Source organism: Lutra lutra, chromosome 14 (assembly GCF_902655055.1).
Source record: "Lutra lutra chromosome 14, mLutLut1.2, whole genome shotgun sequence".
NCBI lineage: Eukaryota > Metazoa > Chordata > Mammalia > Carnivora > Mustelidae > Lutra > Lutra lutra.
The window spans coordinates 28,989,429-29,014,256 of NC_062291.1; the positions used below are offsets into that span (position 1 = coordinate 28,989,429).

The 24,828-nt window shown below is 34.0% G+C and overlaps 1 protein-coding gene across 4 annotated transcripts in view; it reads right to left on the reverse strand.

Moving 5' to 3' along the window:
- CTNNA3 (catenin alpha 3) overlaps positions 1–24,828 on the reverse strand; it is a 1,776,580-nt gene that overhangs the window by 442,549 nt on the left and 1,309,203 nt on the right. The gene's annotated exons all lie outside the window — the stretch shown is intronic.

Below are 24,828 nucleotides of genomic sequence, written 5' to 3' on the forward strand. Positions count from 1 at the left end.
ACCCGAAGCAGTTATATTGAGAATGTTGAGATGATGACTAAATGATCTTTTGAATTACTAAGATTAAATATAGCACAAAAGCATTAGGAAAGGTTTGCAAAATTTCCATTATTGTGACACTTTCCCATTACCCTGAATGTTTCACAAGATGCCAGAAATTATTTGCATGAAATTCTAAACATAGAATGCCAGAAAAAGAAAATAAGAATGCTGGGCACCTCCCACATATGCACAATAACTAAACATTAAACTCTTTTCTTAAAAATAATGATTTCTTTGCTATTCCTATTTCAGGTGAATTTAAGTAGCTAGAAAGGCTTTCAGGATAGCTTGAGTTTTTATGTCCAGCTATATAACCTTCAGCCTCTAGGACAGAAATTAAACACCAAATACCTTGTGTAAAACTTCTTACTGATGTATCTCTGAAGCTTTTGCTAATGAAACAGGATTACTTGTTAGACATAGCAGAGCTCGTTAGGAGCTCTGCCTTCATTTTATTTATTTATTTTTTAACTGGAGATGCACTTGAACTAAAAAATTACCACATTTTAAAAATGAGGTTTAAGAGAAAGAAAATGCTATTATAGAACAAGTACATTCAGAATACTGCATTTTTTGTAGAACTGATTGAAGATTTGTCTTTGTTTCAGAATTCCAGTTTAACATTTGATGTGAGGTGAGGAGTGGAATGTTCTGGTGTTAAGGCAAGTCCTGGAGTACATTATTTTTAGAACAGAGAATGCTGAAGTACTAACAATTTCTATCAATCATTTTATGGCTATCTGGAGATGCAAAGGATGACTTCTATTATGTTGGAAAACAGTAATAAACAAAGCAATAAAGGAAAGGATTTTTTTTTTTTTTACAGCTTTATAAACATATATTTTTATCCCCAGGGGTACAGGTCTGCGAATCGCCAGGTTTACACACTTCACAACACTCACCATAGCACATACCCTCCCCAATATCCATAACCCCACCCCCTCTCCTAACCCCCTCCCCCCATCAACCCTCAGTTTGTTTTGTGAGATTAAGAGTCACTTATGGTTTGTCTCCCTCCCAATCCCATCTTGTTTCATTTACTCTTCTCCTACCCCCTCAACCCACCATGTTGCATCTCTTCTCCCTCATATCAGGGAGATCATATGATAGTTGTCTTTCTCCGATTGACTTATTTCGCTAAGCATGATACCCTCTAGTTCCATCCACGTCATCGCAAATGGCAAGATTTCATTTCTTTTGATGGCTGCATAGTATTCCATTGTGTATATATACCACATCTTCTTTATCCATTCGTCTGTAGATGGACATCTAGGTTCTTTCCATAGTTTGGCTATTGTAGACATTGCTGCTATAAACATTCGGGTGCACGTGCCCCTTCGGATCACTACGTTTGTATCTTTAGGGTAAATACCCAGCAGTGCAATTGCAGGGTCATAGGGTAGTTCTATTTTCAACATTTTGAGGAACCTCCATGCTGTTTTCCAGAGTGGTTGCACCAGCTTGCATTCCCACCAACAGTGTAGGAGGGTTCCCCTTTCTCCGCATCCTCGCCAGCATCTGTCATTTCCTGACTTGTTAATTTTAGCCATTCTGACTGGTGTGAGGTGATATCTCATTGTGGTTTTGATTTGTATTTCCCTGATGCCGAGTGATATGGAGCACCTTTTCATGTGTCTGTTGGCCATCTGGATGTCTTCTTTGCAGAAATGTCTGTTCATGTCCTCTGCCCATTTCTTGATTGGATTATTTGTTCTTTGGGTGTTGAGTTTGCTAAGTTCTTTATAGATTTTGGACACTAGCCCTTTATCTGATATGTCATTTGCAAATATCTTCTCCCATTCTGTCAGACACCACGAAAATAGACTCAAAATGGATGAAGGATCTCAATGTGAGAAAGGAATCCATCAAATCCTCGAGGAGAACACATGCAGCAACCTCTTTCGACCTCAGCCACAGCAACATCTTCCTAGGAACATCACCAAAGGCAGGGAAGCAAGGGCCAAAAATGAACTTTTGGGATTTTATCAAGATCAAAAGCTTTTGCACAGCAAAGGAAACAGTTAACAAAACCAAAAGACAACTGAAGGAAAGGATCTTAAACAAAAAGATAATTCATCTGTTGCAAATTTCTCTGGGTAACTCCATCTCCAGTCACTGTGGCATCACACAAGAAGATTTTAAAGTGCATTAAATTTTTTCTAGTTTTTTTTTCCTTAATTCTTCAGTTTTCCACAATTAAAGCCAGACTTTGCCTTAGAGAAAGTAGAAAATGCACACACACACACACAAAAAAAAAAAATCCAGAGAGAACAAAAAGTTAATTTATTGACTTTTGACTTCCAAAACAGAATTTTAAAATCCATATCCCAAAGAAAATACTGGAAGTAGAAGCACATTTTATTTGCAAAAAGCAGACGTTGTTGAGAGGTAAAAAGTCTGTTTTCTTTTCATTCCCAAAGCTGGGCTTTGAATATATCAGTGACAAAGTCTGAAGTAGTGGAGGCTTTATGTTACAATCTCTTGAGTGGGGAATACTATACCATCAACGGTTTTCTCCCCTGATATCTGTATACCTAAAACACAATTCTAAGGGGAAGAGAAGAGAGAAAAAGATATTTTTTCTAAAGATTTTTTTTTCCTAAAGAGACTGAGTTATAAGCCAAAAGAGGTTAAATTTCTTAAATTAGCAACGGCAAGATTAGCTATTCACAGTATATGAGCTCAGAGAGTTAAGCTAAGTTTAATTATAAGAAAATAAATTTCCATTTTGCACACTGGACCATAACTATAAATGTAAAATTACTTACATAGGCAACTACACAAATGTTCACACAAACTAAAAAAACACAGCAATTTTTCTTTCTCTTTTACCAAAAATGTGAAACAAAAGCAAATGGAATACACCAGTTAAGTTACTTTTTGTTATGTATCTAAGGTGGTCAAAATTTCTATTGGCAAGAATTTGATCATGAAGACTGGCTCTCCAAATTAACTGATACCCTCAATAAAGATGTAGGCAGGCACAGGTACTATTTTGAGAATAAAGAGCATGTACAGAGCTAAAAAGAAAACATTTTAAAATCCTCATCCCTTTCTTCTTTTTTTAATTTAAATTCAATTAGCCAACATATAGTACATCATAGTTTCAGATGTAGAGTTCAATAATTCTCCTCATTCCTTTTCTACAGCCTAAAAACCTTTCATCCATCTCTTCTCCTGAACATAAGTAGTACTTCAAGTTAGACGATGAGGTGATATAAAAGATAAACAAGGTACAATCTCTGTCCACAAAGACTATACAAGTTAGTAAAGAGAAATATCTTCTTTCATCATCCTTTACTCTTCCCAAAATACAGATGCCACAATTATCATCATTTTATCATTCTAATGAAGTTTAGTTAAACTTTAAAAAAAAAAAAAAAACTCTATAGTATTTATGCACATGCAATGCAAATCAAAAAGCACAAAAGAAAGTCACTGAAACCTTCAAATTTCTTTCAGTATGTCTTAAGTAGGCTCTTAGAACTTATTAAAAAAATTATCAGAAGCTTGGAAGTAGGCAAAAGTACTATTGCATGCCCTTGCAGTGTCCTGCTGGGCAGAAATTGTGAATCAGGTCTAAGATCTAATCTCCCCAAGGGTGTATATCTTTGTTCCACTTGCTATTTACTATTGGTTAGGATATTTTACAACTCAATCAGAGGGGATGCTCATTTGTTTCAAAACTGACAGCCATATAAATAATTCTTGTCACATAGTAATTCAACCTAATTATTATCTGGTAGAGATAGAAATAATTTTTGTAGTAAAGATATTCCTGAAGGTTACATTTTATTGCTTTGTAGTACATTAGTAAGTTGTGTGTCTAAATTAGTAATTTTATTTAATCACTCTTTCTTCATCCAATTCTCCCCAAACAAGACTTATCATGATATTGAATTTTTGACACAAAGTCACTTTAAATTTGTAAAAATCTTGCTTTCAACTTTGGAAAATTATTATTTGACTGTGTGTTTTGGCTTGGAAGGTACTAATTTTGTTTCAAGTATTTTTTTCCTGTTTAGGGGTAAAAATAATATAAAGCAAAAGTTACATGTTAAATCATAGACCTATATTTTAAATGCAAGACTATAAAGCTCCTAGTAGAAATCTAGGTAACCAAGGATTTGGGCAATGATTTTTTAAAATACAACACTGAAAGTATAAATGATGAAAGGAAAATTGACAAGTTGGAATTCATAAAAATTAAAAACTTTGTTCTGCAAGAGACACTCTTAAGAGGATAAAAAGACAAGTCACAGATGGAGAAAAATATTGCAAAATGCATATCTAATAAAGGAAGGTCTATACCAAAATTTGTAAGTTCTTAAAACTCAACAATTAAAAAAAAAAAAAACCTCAGTTAATGAGCAAAGATCTGTGCAAACATCTCAGAGAAGATCCACAAATGACAAATAACCAATGCACATCACCAGGAAATTGCAAATTAAAGCCAGTGAGATGCCACAATACATCTACCAGAACGGCCAATTCCAGAACACCGGAAATACCATGTGATGACTATGGGGCAACAGAAATTCTCATTCATTGCTGGTGGGACCGCATAATGTTTATTAACTTTGGAAGACAGTTCGGAAGCTTCTTATAAACTGAACATATTCTTACCATTCTATCCAGCAATTGTGCTCCTTAATATTACACAAAGGAGTTAAAACTTACATTCCCACAAAACCTTTACATGCGTGTCATAGCAATTTTAATTATCATACCAAATTTGGAAGCAACCAAAATGTCCTTCAATAGATGAATGGAAAAACAAACCGATAACCTCTAGACAATGAGATATTATTTAGCAAAAAAATGAAATGAGCTATCAAGCTGAAGTAGGAAAGCTGAAGGAGCTCCATTTTACAAAGGTCCTGTCTCTGCTGTTTTTCTGCTAAGCCTCATTTACTCCTGTTCCATAGTTTGCCTCTGAATAACACCAAAATATCCGTATTCCCACTTGAAGGGGGAAGCAAGAACATTAATCATTCTGAGTTTTATCCTAGTCCCCAAACACCTAATAACATTCAAGAAGAGCCAAATCCCAAACATGTTTCAAGACAATACCTTCAAACAAACCTTGGATGACACTGGCATCAATACCCATACATTTGTTGACTTATAGAATAATGCTTATTGTTCACCTGACAGTTGCCTTTGATTGGACCCTACCCTGGATTCCTGGAGGAACATGTACCCTAGACCCTTTTCTAATATAAGCCCCTAGCCCCAGACAATGATGAGACTCCTTCTCCTTTCCTTCCCAGACACTCTGTCTGCTATTCTCTGTCATTTAGGCTATTCAGTACATTTTGTTTTCACTTTCTCTGGCTTACATTTGATTTCTACCCTGTGTGAAGCCAAGGACCCTCTTGGGTGGTCCTGTGGGCCCTCTCCTGGATCCTCAGATCTACCTGCTTGCATCAATGCCACACACACACACACACACACACACACACATAGGAAATTTGAATACATATTGCTAATGAACGAAGCCAGTGTGAAAAGGCTACATATTGTATAATTCCAATTATATGACATTCTGGAAAAGGCAAAACTTTGGACACAATAAAAATAAAAGATCATGGTTGCTAGAGATTCTGGAGTAAGGACAGCGGGATAGATGAAGCAGAGGAGATGTTCAGTGTAATGAAACTATATTTTACAAAAATTTCATGGTGAAGAAATATTAATATACATTCATTAAAAACCATAGAATTTACAACAAATAATGAACCTTAATGTAAATTATAGAATTTAGTTAATGAATCAATATTGGTTCATCAATATTCATCAACAAAAGCAATCCTTCAAATATCTGGTATTCAGTGTTAATGTCCATTTTAGACATTTAATAAAATTATTTAGCTTCTAAATTGTGAAAGAACTTATAATATTTAATCCTACATAGTCAATAACATTTATTATCTACAGATGTCTACAATTAATAAGATAGTAATTTTGAACATATTTAAATTTTTCCCAGAATATAAATAAGAAAAGTTTGGTTCTTTCCTCAACTCTCTTAGCTTTCATACAGTAATATCTATATCAGTTCGTTTGAGTTTGTTTTTTCTTTAATAATTTGGGAATGACTGTTGTTCACCAATAGTTGTGCTAAACAGCATATGTGTCTTACTTTATTAAATTCTTATAATAATCCTGGGATATGTATGTTACATTTCAGCATTAAAGATGAATAGAGACTTTGAACAGATAAGTATCTTTCCAAAACTCACAGTTATTATAACTGAGCCATAACTCAAAATCATGTTTATCCCACCTGCTAAGGTCCTATAAATGCTAAGGTCTCATCTGGGGCTTTAAAATATAGTAATTCCATAATTATATTATTTAGCTATTCTAAATATATAAGGGGAGATTAAAGGTTAAATATTTTCTACATTTATAAAAATGATGCCAAAAGATTGTTTATAATATTATATAGATGAATGCATTGTAATGTTTCACATTAATTTTAATTGAACATGAGATATCATCTATGTATATTTTAGAAAGATAATTTTAATTCTGCAAATATCACATGGATAGTGCTCTAGTAATGTTAATATTCTGGCTCTGTATAGAGCCATCATAGCTAGAGGGAACCTAAAGCATCTAGAGACATCACCAGAGAGATGGCCATAGAAGAAGCAATTAACAAATGAAGTTCAATTCCACAGCTATTTCGCTATTCTGATGTAGGAGAAAAAGTTTAGGTTATTGCATCATATGCTGCTCTTATTTTGATGAAATAAACTAATATTAAAAAATGAACCAAACTTTAGGCATTCTTATTCAACCCATATTTTTCTGGAATGACTCCTCTTAGATGGAGCTTTTTTCATGTTAATTGTCCTAGTCTTCCTCTCCCATAGACTAAGAACCTATTAACATCTAATATCAAAGCACTGGGCTTAAAAAAATAAAATCCAAGATAGCTTTGAGAATATTACCAGACGGAACATCAGGACTGTCAGCAGGAACAGACAGTAGTGAGCAATTCTCCCATATTATGCAATAAAACCATTCAATTCCTGCACACTGGATGCCAATGTTAGATGTCTCTGTTGCTGAACACTCTTGTAAAAATCAGTCAGTATTCATTTGGGTGCTATTCCTTGTTTATAGTTCAAAATACAGAACAACTTGGGTGTCCAATTATGAAATTTGTATTTTGGGGCACAGAGATAAAAAAAAATGCTGGCACTATTTTAAATCACTTCCTTGAGTATATCATACACACAGTAGAGCAGAAACTCCAAAATAAAGGACATAAAATGACAAATGTAAAGATAAAATTAGGAACAAATGAATTATTAAGTTGGCAAACTTCCTTCCTTCCTTCTTTTTCTCTCTCCCTTTCTTCCTTCCTCCCTTCCCTTCCTTCCTTGCTTCCTTCCAAACATTAAGTATAAAGTTCAATTGTCTCCATTACCTTCTAAAATACAACATTTCTCCACACTGTAAAGGCTAGCAATTAAAAAGAACAAGATTATTATTGCATATATGCCATAGGGAAGTTACTTCCATAGTCAATGAATTTATTTAAACCCAGTCACAATGTCTTTTTTTTTTAAGATTTTATTTATTTATATGACAGACAGAGATCACAAGCAGGCAGAGAAGCAAGCAGAGAGAGAGGAGGAAGCAGGCTCCCTGCTGAGCAGAGAGCCCAATGCGGGGCTTGATCCCAGGACCCTGAGATCATGACCTGAGCTGAAGGCAGAGGCTTTAACCCACTGAGCCACCCAGGCGCCCCTGTCACAATGTCTTTTTGTTGAAATTTATATTTTTCTTATATGTTGTTCTCAGATACACAAAAATTTGCATTATATCTCCATGAGATAAATTCTCTTTCTCAATCTTATTAGTAATTGTTTTTAGGAACCTATTAAAATCTGAAGTTTGCCATACATATGACAAAAAAACCCATGGGTTAAAAGTAAATCCGAAGTGGGGTTTCTGATCCCCAAATTAGTGTCATCGACAAAATAGTCTGAATCATCATGATTGTTTTTTGATAATATGTAAAACCCCTCAAAAATACAAGTAATTGGACAGCAAATTACAAGTATTAATAAAAGGTGAAAGGTACAAGACACTGCTTAAAATATATAGGTGCCATCCTTTCAGAGAATTCCATATACTTCATTTTAACTTGGATTTCTAGAATTGTGCTTATATCGTTTATTTACCTTCCCATGGGGTTTCTCCATGAAGTTCTGACAAAGCTCTAGGAGATTCTCAAATGGATCCAGCTCATAGCCATCCTATAACCTCTGAATTATATCCCAATTTCACCAGCATCAGTCATTTTTTCTCTTTAGGAGTTCTCTCTCACTGTCCTATGTATTTATAGACTGTTAATTGATTTTCTAATTTAACTCTGAAAACATACACTGGATCCCAAATCTTACTGGATAAACATGGGTTTATTCATATATTAAAAGAAGGATATTAAAAATCTCTTTTGTTATATTTAAACATTTTTTTCTTCTAAGTAGGATGAAATTGGGCAGAGATAATTAATGATGCAGTTTATTACACTCTATTTAAAATGTATTGAAATCACTAAGTGAAATTGTCATGAATTAAAATTTCAAGAGAATGATTATAAAGGTTTTTACCTTAGTTATAAGTTGGGTATTCACATGAAATGAAATTTAATGCCGATGGCATGCATTAACACCTCGTAAAAATCCCAGGTATGGGACTGCTGTGGTTAAAACTACCTAATTAAAAGGTTAAAACAGCCTTCTTTTCTTTTTCTGTGACAGGTATATAAATATTTGTGAGTGATTCAGCAATGGCAAGTAACAAATCACTAAAATAGTTATTGGGTACTTTAGAGAAATAAATTCAATCTTCAATCTATGCAGTGGATAGGTGGAGTAAGGTCAGGAAACAAGAATCACAAAATTATGGCTCTCAAATTGTTTTTCTTGTAAACAAAGATGCCCTCCTACACATATGTAGGCTTATAGATTTATGTCATAATTAAATTTAAACGAAGCTACTGATTAAAATAACAACTACCAATGAGCGTATTTTTTTTTAAAGATTTTATTTATTTATTTGTCAGAGAGAGAGAGGGAGAGAGAGCAAGCACAGGCAGACAGAATGGCAGGCAGAGGCAGAGGGAGAAGCAGGCTCCCTGATGAGCAAGGAGCCCGATGTGGGACTCGATCCCAGGACGCTGGGATCATGACCTGAGCCAAAGGCAGCTGCTTAACCAACCGAGCCACCCAGGCGTCCCAATGAGCCTATTTTATAATGCAAACTAACCATTGGTGAACATAAATAATAACTTTATATAGTGGAACGTCATAAAACAATTTAAAAGCTTATAAAATATTTAAATTACATAAAAGGACAGCTATGAGAAAATTTTAAGGGGAAACATTGGGATATATATCTATTAAAATAGAAAACTTGTTTAAAAATCATATATATGTATTTGTTCATTTACAATATACTATATAATTACATTCCTTTCCAGAAAGTCTGGAAAAAAACTTTTTTTTTCTAAAACTCCTACTGTAATTTTAATAGACAGTGGCATTATGGATAAGTTTCATTTTTTTCCAAAACATTCAGTTATTTTCTATAAAATAATACTATATGTAGATTATAGTCTATTTTTAATTAACAATGTCATTAAAGAATGAACCTTAATAGGCAAAACTTGGAAAACTACACACACCACCATTTGTTAGCAACTATACATTGCTGAAGTAAATACAGATCTGATACCCCCAAATAAATCCTAACACTCTTATTATTCCAGGATTATTTTTCCTCTTTGTCTTTCTACTTGCAAACTAGTAGCAATTGTAAGATATTTTTAAAAATCCATTTATTCAGTGAGTGTTTGTAGACTTCCTATCATTATTTTGTCAAGATATAGAAGATGACAAGATAAGTCACTATCTTTACTTTAAAAGAACTCACAGTCTAATGACAGAAATAAGCAAATAAATAAATGACTATAAGAAATATATGATACGTGCTCCAATGTACACAGATAAGAGTGCCCAGACTATTTCTTTTTCCTACAATGTGCTTCCTCTGGCTTTGCATATCATTGCATTATATACCATGGATTGCTCCATTAAGATCAGATTGATCACAGTAAGTATGTCTCAGTCTTCGTGGAAATACTTTTTCAAAGTTCCCAGTGTATTTACAAGTTCCTTGATGATGGTGAAATTAGGTGTAGAATAATTCTCCCATCAAAATGGTAAGTATACATTCAACAATCCCTAATGTCTCCAATTATGAGAAGTTGTAGACAAGTAACTGGCATATTGTGGGAATCATTGCTAGAGTGACTTCTGTATAAAAAATGAATTTCTCAATATTTCTTTTATCACATAATGCATTTATATGTGTTATTTTATTAGATGGCTTATTTATTGTTTACATCTTTTGTTCTTCTTTGCACATTTTAATTGATTTTAGTTGCTTCTTTTATGACTTGCAAAATACAATTCATGTCCTTTTTGTATGGATATCTCAGTTTAGCCTAGATTCAATTTAGGAAAAGAGGCATGACAATTTCTTAAATTTCCTACTGAAAGATTTTTTTTACCAAATTAGTTCTTTTATTTCCCCAATTCTGTGCTCAAGAATAAGTTTTCACCTCATTTAGAAACTTTCAAGGTGAAAATTTGCACAAATAGCAATCATATGTTCAGCAATTACAATGATTGCCTGGGACCAATCTATCTACAAGGTACTGTAGTTAAAAGAAATGTTTGCCAAGATTCAAACATGATGAAAGACAGTAGCATATAGAACAAACATCCATATAATAAGTAGCACAGTAAGGGAAGCTAGTGGACCTACGGTAATGAGACCAATGATAATAAAATCAGGAAGAAAGGTAACATGACAACAAAAACTCTGATAGTAATAAGAGGTAAGCTGTTAAAAAGACTAATAGAAGTGTGAAACAAAATATGTTTTGGTTTTTTGATGTTAAATCCAACTAAAAAGCAGGGAAATATAATCTTTGTTCAAGATCTTAAATAAAGTTCTAAGATATTTTTGTTAAAAAAAAAAAAAAAGGTGAAGAGCCTGGTTGGCCTACACAGCTTATCCTCTTTTTAGTTCTAAACCTCCATTGTCAGACCATCTAATCAAACCATCTTGAACAAATTCAGTGTTATTATCTCAGTAACCTTGCCTGGAAGGCCATTCCTCGCATTTAAGCATCTCTGCATGAAAAACAGATTCACAACATCTGGTCTGATTTCGTTTTCCTTAATTTTCATTTTGTTGCCTTTTCCATTTTATTTCCTTTTCCAGTCATGTTTGTTGAGCTGCAAATAGTAATTTTCATTCATATTGTGATCTTTTTTTCATTGTCTATTTTGAGGGTTAGTGGTTTACCTTGTTGCTTCTGGTTAGCTGTAAAATAATAATTTAAAGGACAATAATTAACTTTGTTCTCTTCATACAATTTTGGAAAATTAGCATAAAATTTATTTTCTTATGGCATTATCCATATCCTGAGTTAAAATTGGCCATAACTATTTTCTCAATGCTCTGTACCCATGGGTTCTGACTTGGTTTTCTTTCCTGCATCTGGATGACTTGTATCTTCTACTTTAGTGTGTATTCGATATTTGATATTTTTAAAAAGAAAATGATCATTTAGAATGATATTATTTCAACACAAAAAAAAATACCAGAGGAGGTATAAAATACTGTAATTCAAATGATAAACACAAAGTTTGACTCTGACAGTAAATTGCAAGTATTTCCAAACATATAGTGCCTCCCATTCCAACATAATTTTGGCATGTGGTATGTGTGTGGAAAAAGTAAGTTTGTCACACAATATTATAAAATAACATCAAAGGATTTGCTTAAATAAGAACTGGACAATTTTTCTCATACTTATTTCTCGCATCAAAACTTAGACATAAAATTTTTTAAATGTTATCTGTTATCAAGGAATATCAAGAGAAATTGCAGAATTTCTTTGCTCATTATCCTGCTATACCACATACCTATGCCATCATCTGAAGAAAACTGTTGAATGAGCCCTAAAATTATCACACTTTCAATGAATAAGGTCATGCTTTAATGGTGCAGCTTTATTCATAATTTACTTATATGACTGTATACTTTCAGTCCTTCAAGTATTTTATTTTTATATGCTCCATGTCATATAATTTTCTTTCAATTACCAAGAAAGAACACATTTCCCTTGATATTAATAATGTCACTTCTCTGCTCCAGCCAACCTAGGTTTATATCATTTGTTTATAAACTGCTTATGCCAAAATTATCTCTTTACTAAAATAGCAAACTTCGAACATGAATGCGTAAACAACAATAATTTACAACAGATCTAAAAATAATTGAGATCCTGAAGACATGCAGATACGCACATTCCCATAGACATACATTTATGCTTGTAAAGCTTATTAGATTTAACACTTATGAGGGAAAACATCTTCATAAGGAAGATGTGAGAAATAGAAAAGAGTAATACAAATAAACCAATCATAAGTTTCAAAAGAATTATTACTAATATCCCACAGATTTGTCTGTTGTTTGTTTTCCAGAAACTCAAGGGAAAGAAAAAATAAAACCTGTTAGACCATTAGGTAATTAGTAATTTTTATTATTTCTTCTTCAAATAACTTACATAGTCTGTTTGCCAACTTCTTTCACCTCAATGGACAATTTCGCAGGTTGTGCTGTGTGTGTGTGTGTGTGTGTGTGTGTGTGTGTGTATTGGCAGATCTACTTTCAACTCTCTCCTATTGCCATTCTTGTAACTGCATGCCATTGAGTCTATAAGAATCTGAGCACAAAATGCAAAATCTTTGGAAATTTTATCCCTTTTTTCCTAGGTTTACTAAAAACTATTTATTTTCTTTCTTTCTTTCTTTCTTTCTTTCTTTCTTTCTTTCTTTCTTTCATTCCACATTTACGTATGCAAATATTATGCAGCATTTCTCGTTCTCTTCTTGGCTTATTTCACTCAGCATTATTTTCTCCACATTCATACACGTTGTCACAAATGGCAGGATTTCCTTCTTTCTTATGGCTGAACAATAATAATAATGATATATACGCAGCACATTTTCTTTATCCATTCATCTGCTGTAAAGCACTTCTGTCGTTTCCATATCTTGGCGATCATGAACAATGCTCAATGAACATGGGAGTACAGCTATTCTTCAAAATTCTGATTTCATCTCCTTTGGATATATACCCAGAAGTGGGATTTCTGGATCATATAGTAGTTCTATCTTTATTTTTTTGAGGAATCTCCATACGGTTTTCTATAATGGTTGTGCAGATTTATATTCCGGCCAACAGTGTGCAACGATTCACTTTCCTCCACATCCCTGCCCACATTAGTTACCGCTTGCTTTTTTTGGATGATAGTCATTCTAACAGCTTTGAGGTACCATTTCACTGTGATTTTGATCTGTATTTCCCTAATGATTAGTGATGTTGATAACCTTTTCATGTATCTCTTAGCCATTTGCATCTCTTTTTTTGAGAAGTGTCTATTCAGGTCTTTTGCCCATTTTTAAATCTGGTTATTGGTTTTCTTGCTCATGAGTCATTTATATTCCTTATATATTTTAAATATTAATCCCTTCTTTTATCAAATGCATGGTTTTCAAATATTTTTTACCATTCCATAGTTGTCTCTTTACCCTGTTGATCATTTACTTGGCTGTGAAGGTTTGCATTTTTTTTTTAAGATTTTATTTATTTATCAGAGAGAGAGAGAGAGAGCATGAGCAGAGAGAAGGATGAGAGGGAGAGGGAGAAGCCGATTCCCCACTGAGCAGGGAGCCCTATGTAGACTCAATCCCAGGACCCTGGGATCATGACCTGAGATACAGGCAGATGCTTATGATTATTGAGAGTTCAGGGAATGTTTTCCAAATATATTAAACTTCCTGACTCCCAAATGAGGACTGTCTTCCTCTTTGAGGATTGATTTTTAGAATAGGCAAAAGTCAGGGGCACCTGGGTGGCTCAGTGGGTTAAAGCCTCTGCCTTGGGCTCAGGTCATGATCCCGGGGTCCTGGGATCGAGTCCTGTATTGGGCTCCCTGCTCAGCAGGGAGCCTGCTTCCCCCTCTCTCTCTGCCTGCCTCTCTGCCTACTTGTGATCTGTCTGTCAAATAAACAAATAAAATCTTTAAAAATAGGCAGAAGTCATAACCCATTGGTGTGATGGAGAGGTAATGAATGAGAGTCTTTGTTTTTTTTTTTTCATTTTTCCACTTTAAAACACCCCAACTAGGTAAGAAAAAGAAATAAAAGACACCTAAATAGGAAGTGAGGAAATAAAACTCACTATGTGTGAACAATATGATTTTATACATAGAAATTCCCTAAAAATCCCACCAAAAAAAAAAAAATGTTAGAACTAACGAATGAATTTGGTAAAGTTGCAGGATACAAAATCAATATATAAAACTATGCTGCATTTTTATATACTAACAACAACCTATCAGAAAGAGGAATTAAGAACAATCCCATTTATAATTCATTTGCATCAAAAATAATAAAATACCTAGGAATAACTTTAATCAAGGTGGTGAAAGATCTATACACTGAAAACAATGAGATATAATAAAAGAAACTGAAGATGACATAAATAAATTAAAAGATATCCTTTGCTCATGGGTTGGAAAAATTAATATTGTTAAGATGTGTATACAATCCAAAGCAATCTACAGATTCAATGCAACCCCTATAAAAACACCAATGATAATTTTCACTGAAGTAGAACAAATAATCCTAATATTTGTATGAAACCTCCAAAGATCCCACAAGTAGCCAAAACAATCTTGCAAAAGAAGAACAAAAAAAGAACTAGAGGCATCATTTCCCTGATTTCAAACTATATTACAAAGCTATAATAATCAAAGCAGTATAGCATTGGTATAAAAACAGAATTGGACAGACAATAGAACCAACAGCCCAGAAATAAACCCATTCATATGTGGTCAATTAATTTATGATAAAGGAGCCAAAAATAAACAATCAAGAATGGACAGTGTCTTCAATAAATGGTGGTGAGAAAACTGAACATCCACATGCAGAAAAATGAAAGAGGACCACTATTTCACCTTACAGAAAATTAATCAAAATGGATTTAAAAACTTGAATATAAGACCAGAAATAATTAAAATCTGAGACAAAAACATAGATGATAAGCTCCTTGACATGGCTATTGGCAACATTTTTTTAGATGGGATTCCAAAGACAATGGCAACAAAAGCATAAATAAACCAATGAGATTATATCAAATTAAAAAGCTTCTGGAGAGGGAAGAAAGTCATTTGCAAATAAAAAGACAACATACTGTACAGGAGAAGATATTTGCATATCATATATCTAATAAGGAGTTAACATCAAAAATATGAAAAGAACAAATAACAAACCAATAATCCCATTAAAAATATGAAGAGAAATAAAAAAAATTATTAAAAAATTACAAAGAGAACTTGAATGGACATCCTTCCAAATAAAGCACACAGATGGACAATAGCCATATGGAAAAGTGCTCAACATCACTAATTATCTGGGAAATGCAAATCAAAACCACAATGAAACAATTATTTCACACATGTCAGAATGGCTATTATCAAAAAGACAAGAAATCACAAGTGTTAGCCAATATGTGAAGGAAAGGGAACTCTCATGCATTGTTGGTGGGGATATAAACTGATACAGGCACTATGGAACATTGTATATGGAGGTCCACCAAAAAACTATGAATATAACTACCATATGATCTAGCAATTCCACTTCTCGGTGTTTTTTTTTAGAGAAAGTGAAAATATTAATTTGAAAATTTTACATACCCAACCCTGTGTTCATTGAAGCATTATTCGTATATGTAAGATATAGAAACAACCTAAATGCCCATTAGCAAATGAATGGATAAGGAAGATGTGAGATATATTTATATACACACACTAAATACTATTCATCGGGGGGAAATAAGAATGACACATTGCCATTTGTGACAACATGGATGGACCTTGAGGTTATTATGCAAAGTGATCTAGTCAGACAGAAAGACAAACACCATGTGTTTTCACTTATATGTGTAATCTAAAAAGGAAAACAATGCACAAACAAAACAAAACAGAACAGAACTAATAGATGCACAGAACAGACTGGTGGTTGCAAGAGGGAGGGAGGTTGTGCGGTGGCCGAAATGTGTGAAAGGAGTCAAGGAGTACAAATTTCCAGTTATAAAATAAGTCTTGAGGTGTAACATACAGCCTGTTGATTTCAGTCAATAATATCATATTATATATCATATAACTTCATATTGTGATGGGGGAAACTAGATTTATTGTGGTGATTATTTTGCAGTGTATATAAATATCAAATCATTATGCTGTACACCTGAAACTGATAGAATATTATATTTCAATTATACCTCAATTTTAAAAAAAGAGCTTTTGCTCTAAACCACTTCATGCTGTCACTCTAGTATAATTATGTCATAATGAATAATGATATACATGTTTTCTATGATTATTCAGTGAAATAATCATACATCTTTCTCACAGCAAAAGTAGATTGCTTTTTGCTTTCTTAAGGTTTAAAAGCTTTCTGAATAAAATATTCTTTCAGAAGATTTTATTTATTTAGAACTCATTAAATTGCTCTGTTTTGTTAAACAACTACGAATTACCCTTTGGAGGACCTGTGTGATAGTAAAAATGCCTATCGTCTGACTTTCTAAGAATATCAAACAAACAGCTAACAAATTTATGTGATAGTGGAAAACACCCAATTACTTTTTGCAGAATACTTTCTTAAAAGTTCATGTATTCTAACCATATAGGAAATGTAAACAACTGTGCTTAAAAGAAAGAAAACAGGAAAGGAAGATTTGAATCATTCATCATTTTTATTATGTACTCTCAACTCTACCCAAACCACATCTAAAAAACATATTCCGGGACGCCTGGGTGGCTCAGTGGGTTAAGCCGCTGCCTTCGGCTCAGGTCATGATCCCAGCGTCCTGGGATCGAGTCCCACATCGGGCTCCTCGTTCTGTGGGGAGCCTGCTTCTCCCTCTGCCTCTGCCTGCCACTCTGTCTGCCTGTGCTCGCTCTCTCTCTCTCTCTCTGACAAATAAATAAAATCTTTAAAAAAAAAATATTTCAATGGCATTTACTACTACTTCACTGCTCCACTTATAAAGCAGCTTAAGCACATACCAAATGGATGGACCTACTTATGTACAATATCATGTACTGTAGGCAGAACACTTAGCATCAATAATAAGGATAGTTAAGGAAACAGAATAATGCTTTTTAGATCACTCCTAATATTTGAATATTACTTTTTCTTTTAACATTTGAATATTCCTTTTCTCTTTTAATTTTTTTTTTGATTAGCTGTGGCTTTGATACTAGGCATATATCTATTTGAAGCTAAAAGACCACTCTAGCAACTTGCTAATATTCAAGTGTTTTTATTCATTTTTTGCAGTTCCATTCTAACACTTTCAAATTACTTTTTAAATCTCCATTTTGGGGGCACTTGGGTGGATCAGTCAGTGTCTGCCTTCGGCTCAACGTGTGATACCAGGGTCCTGGGATAGGGTCCTGGGATAGAGCCCTGGCACTGGGCTCCCTGCTCAGCGGGAGGCCTACTTCTCCATCTCACACTCCTCTTGCTTGTGTTCTCTACTCACTATCTCTCTCTCTGTGTCAAATAAATAAAATCTTTAAAAAAAAACACACTCCATTTTGTACATATTTCTCATTTTATGAATGGTGGCCTTTTTTTCTCCCTCAAATATAAAATTATAGCTCATTCAAACTGTTCTTTCTCCTGATAATGTATATGTCATCTTTCAGTCATAAAATAGAAGCTTCTCCATGCACAGCCAGGAAGGGACCCCAGATCATTCTCACTGGTACAAGGATCAGTGACAAACTATAAAGGGGACAAAGATTCTCCTTAGAGCCCTATTTTATTTTTAAATCTCACTTTCTAACATCTCTTCTTCCAAACCCCAAATTTTAATTGTTCTTAAGCTAGCCAAAGTATACCACCTAGGCCTGCCATAAAGATCTTCTTGATTTATAAATATTCCTTCCACTCCTCATTTACTCTTTCAATAATGCACTTACTCTTTAGTAAAAATAGCCTTGGCAATCAACGTTTGGATTATAGAAATTCAAGCTAAAATGTCAATGACTGTAATTCAATATGTAATGAGTACATTAAACATTTTAAAAGAACAGTGTAGTGACCGAGCTGAAAATGAATGTATAACTCACATACTGAAATAGGGAGATATTTTTCAATCAGAGAGTTCTCCTTGCTATTCCTTATCTATATGAGTAGACCACAGTACATGTATCTCACTCACTCTCTTGACACATCAGAAGAATAAACACTGCCAATGGACTCTTGACCCAAAGAGGAAATAAAATATACAAAATAACCTCAAAATGCATTGGCATTTCTCTTTTGCAAACGGGCATACTATTCCAAAACAAAATTATGACATTTCTGAAGTTTTCATGTCAACCTAATTAATGATTGTATCAAATATATTTCCATTGGCATTTTTTGGGGGGGTGTATTCTAGGTATTTCTCATGTACCAAACAGTTAACTTGTACATCTATATGGTTATCTATATAGTTAGTCTTGTATGTCTACTCCACCAGAATGGGATTCTACCTCTGATCCTCAGTCTTTGGGGAGAGACGATCTCAAGTATTGCTAGTTTGCCCAGTGGCTTCCCTCTACTTCTTATATTACCTGCACCTTAGTTCTCCATCACTAGGTTTCCCCTGTTTTCTAAAATAACCACTTATAGTCACTGTCAGGACATTCTTGTCACAGATCATCTGCCCATATTTACATTTGGTGACTATTTCTACCATCTGCAGATTCTGATGTGGCACTACTTGCAGCTGTTTCCAAGATCCCTTCTCATCCTGATGTTGGCCTTAAAGTGCCTGTGTTTCCCAAGTTTTACTCAATCAGTAAACACTGAAGACCAGAGGCTCCTAAAGACAATTGAGCCTTCTTATTCTTATATAAATAGGAGTATGGAGGTCTGACAGGTGAGGTGAATAACTTAAGACAGCATGGTTTGTAACTGGTGGAACTGAGATTTGAATACCAGTCTCAAGACTCCCAGAATTTGGACTCCTTTCACTACACAATTTTGGCTGATTGAAGATAGCCTGATGCCATGCCATCTTCAACTAGGAGCATGCAAGGGGGTGAAAAGAAATAACATGTTGACTTCTCTGAGTTTGGAGTAAAAAAAAAAAAAAAAAAAAGAGTTTAATTTGGATTCCGTGGTTCATACGGTACTTGACCCTAAGCAAATATTTAGCTTCCCTCAACTTCTATCTTCTTCTTGTTGATTTGCAAATAATTATGTCATATTTGCAATAATGTTTGAAAATCTAAAAAGTTGTACTTATATGCCTAAAATTTTTGTCTGGTGTGAGGTTAGCTTTCGGTCAATAATAGGTATCCTCTGTCCCTAAAGCCTTTCCCACATCTTGAATAAAATCACTGGTTCTTAAAATATAGACCAAAATATTAGGTAAATTTATATAAAACAAGTTTTCTAAATGTTTATTGTGATAAAACTGTTGAATATAGTTCTCAAACTGATTCTGATTTTTTGTTTTTCTTTTATCATGTTCTTCCTTTTGGTATATCAAAAGTCTAATGTTTGCCAGTAAATTAAATTTGTATCATTACTTATATAATTATTTTTAAAAACTATTTCCTACACAGTGATTATAAATTTGATTATTCTGCAATGATTTTTACATGAAAACAGAATTCACAACTTCATTTAACAAAAATATGAAAGACTTATCATTAGTTAAGAATAATTTTGGTATTTGAGACAGAAGGCTGTCCATAAAAGACCAAGTTCATAACCCAGGAAAGTCAACAATGACAACAACAAGACCTCAGGAAGGGGATAAGTACGATAATTTCAGATAGTAATAAATACTGTGAAGAAAATAAAGGAAGGTAAATAGAGACAGATATGGTGGAGATGTAATTTTAGAAAGCATATCTTAGACTGATTTTTTTTAACAGTTTTTTTTTTAAAAGATTGTATTCATTTGACAGACAGAGATCACAAGTAGGCAGAGCAGAAGGCAGAGAGAGAGAGAGGAGGAAGCAGGCTCCCTGCTAAGCAGAGAGCCCGATGCGGGGCTCGATCAGGACCCCGGGATCATGACCTGAGCATGCAGGCAGAGGCTTTAACCCACTGAGCCACCCAGGCACCCCTCTTAGACTGATTCTTGGAAGCAAATCGTTATATGAAGAACTACATGAAGATTGTTGAAGAATTCTCCCAAGAAGACATACCTAGGAGGAAATGAGGAAGGCAGTACTCTCCACAAGGAGAAGATGACTCACTGAGTTCTCAAAAGATACAGGGAGAAGCTCTGGAGTCTCTAAGCCTTTTTTTTTTTTTTTTTTTTCTAAAGTAAAACTTGTTAAAAAGCAAAAAATGATGGGATGAAAAAGTGCTAAGAAAAATACAAACCCAACAAGAGGATGTAACATTTGCAAATATTTACGCACCCAATACAGGGGTACCTAAATATAAAACAAATATTAACAGACTGAAAGGGAGAAATTTTCAGCAATGCAATAATTGTAAGGGACTTTAATAACCCCACTTTCATCAATAGAGAGATTATCCAGACAGAAAATCAATGAGGAAGCATTGGCCTTACATGACATATCAGACCAGATGGACCTAATAAACATATACAGAACATTCGACCCAAAAGTGAAAGAATACATATTTTTCTCAAGTGCATGTGGAACATTCTCTAGGATAGATAATATGTTAGGAATAAAACAAGTCTCAATAAATTTAAGAAGACTGAAATTACATCAAGCATCTTTTCCAAGCATAATAATATGAAACTAGAAATCAATTTCAAGAGAAGAATATAGTAAAAGGTTAATGTCTATAGAGTTTACATATATTACCAACAAAAAATAAACCAACAAAAAACCCTAAGACCCATATGAACACTTGGGTAGAGCAATGCAAAGCTAATCTGCCCACTAAGAAAAAACAGAGTAAATAAACATTTAAAATATTTAAATTATTTTTAAATATTTAAATTACTTATTAAAATTATTAAAATATTTAAATTTTAAATATTTAAATTAAATAAAACATTTGAAATATTTAAATCTAAGAATTCCCCCAAATTGAGGCAAAGAGATAATATCTTCCTTTATTGTTCATGGAACACTATTTGGTAAAATTTGAGAAAAAGAATTCCATTACTAAATAGTTTAAGAAATGCTGAGGTTAAAGAAAATTTAAGTAGGTATAATAATTCTAGGATTTCTTGAAGTGTTGAACATATTAATTTTAAATATACAAAAGAGAGAATTAATATTCATTTTAAATATACAAAAGAGAGAATGGTATATACGGTTTCCCAAACTTACATCATTATCTTTTTCAGTCATTATCTCATGAGACTAGCATTACAAGGAACATAACAAATATACCAAGAAAATATTTATTAGCACTTCAGAGCAGTAGGTCACACAAGTTTTAAGAATGAGATAAAGTTTAGGGGTTCTCGGGGCACCTGAGTGGCTCAGTGGGTTAAACCTCAGCCTTCAGCTCAGGTCATGATCTCAGGGTCCTAGGGTTGAGCCACATGGGGCTCTCTGCTCAGCAGGGAGTCTGCTTCCCCTCTCGCTCTCTCTACCTGCCTCTCTGCCTACTTGAGATCTCTGTCCAATAAATAAATAAAATCTTTCAAAAAAAAATGTATAGGGACTTTCTCTCTCGAAAATGAGTCTGCTCACACACACACACACACACACACACACACAGTGAACATTTTCATACAGTTACACAAAACTTGAGGCTTCTCCATAGAGCCTAGGTTACAAACCTCTATCCTCCACTCTCGCTACTAATGTCTGGTCTATTCCCCATCATCACATGCATCATTTGAAGCCTCACCCCAGGCTTCCTGAGTCAGAATATGCATTTTAAAAAGATTTCCTGGTGGGGCGCCTGGGTGGCTCAGTGGGTTAAGCCGCTGCCTTCGGCTCAGGTCATGATCTCAGGGTCCTGGGATCGAGCCCCGCATCGGGCTCTCTGCTCAGCAGGGAGCCTGCTTCCTCCTCTCTCTCTACCTGCCTCTCTGCCTGCTTGTGATCTCTCTCTGTCAAATAAATAAATAAAATCTTAAAAAAAAAAATATTTCCTGGTGATACATGTCAAATTTAAGTTTGAAAAGCCTTGCTCTAGAAGAAGGTCATATAGTTAATTTCAACACTCCGTAAAAAGAAAAATGGTCTCATATTTCTAGATAATTCCAATAATTTCAAACATCCTTCTGAGTTTTCCCTAAATTTTCACACTGACTCAAATCAGCTTTAATCATAGCTGGGAATTGGCTCTTTTAATAGTTTGTCACTCTTAGACAACAACATAAAATGGTGTTAACCATTAATTATTTGGCTGGTGCAAGCTGTAGAGCTTGAAAAGGCATCTTCTTGTATCTGAATGCCACTAATGCATGATTTACAAAGGCATAGACATGTAATCTCAGGAGTCCTTATATTTCCTTAAAAGATTAAACAGCCATGTAAATCCATTATCCAGAAGGTTAGACAGAAATGTCAGTGCCTGGGTGTCCCATAATGGAGAGTGCTGACTCATAATAACAGAACACAAGGTCTTTCCTTGAGAGATTTATGTCTGATTGCAATTTTCCATGTCCAGATACCCATAATCAGCAATAGGTGCCACTTTATCTGCAGAAGTAGAATTTTAAAATATGAAAGGGAAGATATAAAAAAGAAAGATATAAAAAAGATGTTCCCCATGCATTAAATCTTCACAGCTAAGTCCTGCTGTTTGATGTAATCAGTGTATCCCATCTTTCCTCTTTCCTTCAAGCTCTACTTTTTAGGAGCAAAACTAGTAATTTTTTTTTAAATTTTCCTACATTTGTTCCACTTTTTTTGTTGTTGTTCATTGGTGAAACAGGACAATTATTAAAGCATTTAAATATGCACCTATTTTCAAAACAAACAGTGTTCTGGTCAGGCAATTTAGTTCAAAATAGATTTTAAAAATTCATAAGAGCTTTGTGATAAATATGATGTGGATATGAGGGAAAAATGAGTTCAGAAATGCAAAGCTTGAAATGAACCCTGCTGATTCCAATTCTTTGTAGAAGTAAGTGGGGCATAGATTGTATTTTTTCAAAATGGAATTTCTAGAGACAGCCATTTCTGGGGCCCTGACTTTCTGCAGTCTATAAGTGAACTATTCAGTGTTGATACTTCCCAACTGATCTTTAAAGGTGACCATTACACATATACATTATTTTATAGCAACTGCTTTAGTTATAGCCAATGATTTTCTGCAACTGTTTTTTTTTCTTTTTTTTTTTTAAGATTTTATTTGTTTATTTGACAGAGAGAGATCACAAGTAGACAGAGAGGCAGGCAGAGAGAGAGAGAGAGAGAGAGAGAAGCAGGCTCCCTGCTGAGCAGAGAGCCCGATGCGGGACTCGATCCCAGGACCCTGAGATCATGACCTGAGCCGAAGGCAGCAGCTTAACCCACTGAGCCACCCAGGTGCCTTTTTTTTTTTTCTTTTTTTCTCTTAATGTTGTATATAAATTGTTCAAAGTCAAACTGATAAGAACATTTGAAAATGCTTATTAACATTCCCCGATTAACTCTTGGTATTTTATTCTTACAGATAACTCATTGCATCTATTTTCTATCATTTGATATCTTTTTCCCTAATTCTACTTCAGTTTCTCTGCATCTTTTGCAATAGAAGAGTGTATATGATATATATTCTCAAATCACAGCCTGATCTGTTCTTAAGGAAGAGTATTAATATTCTTTCTTTCAAGTAGGCTTGTTACGTATACAATGTTGATAATTTTTAATTTTTTTTTTCAAAAACAGGAAGCTGTTCCTCTGCTATTTATAGGACATTTTGCAGCAAATTGTGTCTACTACTTTTTTTCTGATCTGTATCTGTAGGGTAGATGGGTTCTAGAGAAACACTGTTTATTATCTCACCATGGTACTTATCTCTTTGTTGTTCTTCAAGTCACTTAATCTAGCCACAGAACTGCTATTGTAGTCTCAGAAAGATGAATACCTTCACAAAAAGCAAGCAAGCAAGCAAGCAAGCAAGAAAGAAAGAGAAAGTGGTTTGCAGGAGTTTTAATCCCTTCAACAGTCTTATCAACCACATTCTACCCCTAGTGGTATTTTTAATAGCCTTCTGTCTGTCCTCTTCTAAATGGAAATTCTAGAGCTACCAGGTTTTCAATGAATATGTTCCTATTTAAGAACAATTATCCTACTTGATCATGTCTTTTTTTTTAATGTAATGCCATTTTAGATTTGCTTTAATTTTTAAGGATTTCAGAATGTATATATGTTTATATGTGAAATTGGCTTATATTTTTTCTCTATTCCTGACCACTATGGACGTTAAAATTACACTAATAGATGCAATCATGTGGCTTTACACCTTTATTTGTCTTGAAACAATTTGTAAAAGATGAGAATACAGTTGACCCTTGAACAATGTGGTGGTTAGGTATGCTGACCCCCTACATAGTTGAAAATCCACATATAACTTTTGACTCCCCAAAGACTTAACTACTAATAGCCTACTGTTAACTGGAAGCCTTATCAATAACATAATCAATGCATATTTTGTACCTTATATGTAT